This window comes from Saccopteryx bilineata, chromosome 4 (assembly GCF_036850765.1).
Source record: "Saccopteryx bilineata isolate mSacBil1 chromosome 4, mSacBil1_pri_phased_curated, whole genome shotgun sequence".
NCBI classification, from domain to species: domain Eukaryota; kingdom Metazoa; phylum Chordata; class Mammalia; order Chiroptera; family Emballonuridae; genus Saccopteryx; species Saccopteryx bilineata.
The window spans coordinates 50,275,848-50,278,751 of NC_089493.1; the positions used below are offsets into that span (position 1 = coordinate 50,275,848).

Consider the following 2,904-nt stretch of genomic DNA (forward strand, 5'->3'; position numbering starts at 1 on the left):
CATTTTTAATGATAAAAAGTATTGTATATCTAAAAACAAAAAACTAAGTGTCAGGAAAGAGAAATTCTAAAAGAAAGCCCATATGGTATCCTAGAAATCAGTCAGACGTCGGCTCTCATTCTGGCTCCAGCCCTTGCCAAGTATGTAACCTGGCGGATGAGACTCAGTTTCTTTACCAGGAAACACAGAGAAACAAAGCATTGCTTTGGAGATGAAATGGGAAAATGTACGCACAAATATCTAGCTCAGCTTCGACACCCAATAATGTCACTGAAATGTTAGCTGCCCTTCAGGCAGTGTCCCCTTGCTCTGCCTGTTGTGTAGGGGGTGGGGGAGGTTGGGGGGGTGGTCTAGAAATGAGGATTGCAGACTTGCCTCTGGTACCCACTCATTTTAGACCTCAGAACCCTGGCACTCGTGCCATCATGTGTCACTGCCCCCTGGATAAATAATTCAACTTTGTTGTTATTTAGCATTCTGTGGTCACTGCTGGAGACTGACCAAGGTCAGGCCAGGCCTCTGAGGCCCTGAAGGGCTCTGGTCGGCTCCCCTGCAAGCTCAGCCTTCAACCTTGATGATTTCCATTAGTTCAGGATGGAGGAAAAGGGCACATTCTGGGCGATCCCAGGGTTGTGCATTGTGACTTAGTGAAAATAAAAGGGTTTAATTACTTTGGGCTAAAGTACACAGGCATTTGACATTTTGAAAAATGATTTTATGACGTTTCTTTGATAGGCCTGGACCAAAAGCAGCTGCTTATACTTTAGGGAGGTGACAGAAAGGAGAAGGAGAGCGAGCATGTGAGGAAGCTTAGCATTTTAATAACACTCCCTATATTTACAGAATTCTCTATACCTTGTAAGGCAGCTTTACATTTATTACTAAAGTACTTGCTATTTATAATTACTCAACAAGAGAGGGAAAGGCTGTGAAGAAATTCTGCCATTTACTAACTGGATGTGCCATGACAAACTTCTGACTCAGTTTTTTATTTCTTGAAATGGGAATGTTTTCTACTACGTAGGCTTGTGGTGAAATACAAGTGGTAAACAAAGATCCTGGCATAGCTACTATGAGCAGATGTCTCTGAGAGTTTCCATATTGTCCCATTATACAGATGGGAAAACTGAAGAGGGAGAAAGAACATGAGTCCTTAAAGTGAGAGGAACCAGTGTCTGGGTGATGCCTGGTTCAGGGATTTTCCTGATTACAACATATAAAGTCATAGGAAAGGCTAGGGCACAAGATGAAACAAATACCGCTTGTCATATTTGCCCCTAAACCTCATACTGGGTGTGGGATTTGAAATGGATTTGTGGGGCTTCCAATAAGCAGGATGAGCGGCAAGTGGGAGGAGAGAGACCCGCTGTGAAAGGCAACAGCCAAGCAGATGGGTGTGGGGAGCAGAAAGCGCATGTGGAGCCTGGCTCCTGGCAGCGTGTCTTCTCTGCCAAGCTTCCAGCGGAGCAAACTGGCAGAGCATCCAGAACAAAAAGCATTCCGAGCTAGAAGACGTTCCAGCACAAGGCTGGGAGGACCTGCCACGACAATGCATCACCAAATCAAGGCCAGAAAAGATCTTGACAGATTGAATGAGATGAATAAGATGAAATCTAGAAGAACTAAACCCAAGGTCATGTATTGGGTTCCAAAATCCAATAGTGCAACATATTGAGTGAGACAAACTGCCTTGAAGTAGAAGATGCTTTTCACTTCCCTTCTGAAATGACAACGAGTCAAAAGGCAGCCTGGGGTAGTAGAAAGAGTAACCAGATCAGGAGATAGGAGTCCCTACTCTGCCCCACTCTACAGAAGCTGTGAGTCACTTGACCTCTTTGGGCTTCAATTTCCTTTCCTGGAAAATTAGTGGATTGGTCTCTTGCTTGGCGCTGCCTATGGAGGTGACTGCCATCTCCTACTTGGCATCATGGCTACCCTCAGACCCCTCATGAAAACCAAGATTGTAAAAAAAAAGGACAAAGAAGTCCATCTGGCACCCGTCAGACTGATATGTCAAACTAAGCAGAACTGGTAGAAACCTAGAGGCATTGACAATAGAGTGTACAGAAGAGTCAAGGGCCAGACCTGGATGCCCAGGGTTGGTTATAGGAGCAACAGGAAAACAAAGCACGTGCTGTCCATTGCTTTTCAGATGTTCCTGGTCCACGAGGTCAAGGACCTTGAAGTGCTGCTGATATGCAACAAATCTTACTGTGCTGAGATTGCTCACATATTGCCTCAAAGAACCTCAGAACCATTGTGGAAAGAGCAGCTCAGCTGGCCCTCAGAGTCACCACTCCCAATGCCAGGTTGCACAGCAAAGAAAATGAATAGAGAGATTGTGTGCACATTTTGTTTGTGTTAACAAAGCCATAAAATTCTTCCATCTGGCAAAAAATAAAAGAAAACTAGTATATTGGACTACTAGATAATTCTTACAGTTTATTTTAACCTTAGCATATAAGTATCTCATTTTAGCCGTCAAGAAGATGTGGTAGTTTTAGTTGGCTGTAAGTTCAGTAAGAGCCAGTAGTGTGCAAACAGTAATCGATGCACATTTAGAGTGTACCAGTAGACTAGATGCTCACTTAAGACAAGGCAAGTAATCCAGCTAACTTCAATTTCTAGGTAGACTACTTAATAGTAGTCAATTTGGGGGACAGGACATATTTCGTGGGGTCTATAGGAAAACTAGAATCTCTTCAGAGAAAGCCCTTTCAGATCATAGTTGAATTTGGAAATGTTGAGAAACTGAAAATATTTACTCTCAAGAAGAAAATCCTGGAAAGAAACATAATAGCTATAATTTCAATATCTGACAGGCTGCAGCTCAAAAGATGAATCGGGATTACCCTGAGCTTTAACTTCTGGCAGACAAAGTCAGTCAGCTTGAGCTCAACATAT

The 2,904-nt window shown here is 43.3% G+C and overlaps 1 pseudogene; it reads left to right on the forward strand.

Annotated features, from left to right (window-relative positions):
* Positions 1-1,876: 1,876 nt before the first annotated feature.
* Positions 1,877-2,334, forward strand: LOC136335070 (large ribosomal subunit protein eL32-like; annotated as a pseudogene).
* Positions 2,335-2,904: the final 570 nt, after the last annotated feature.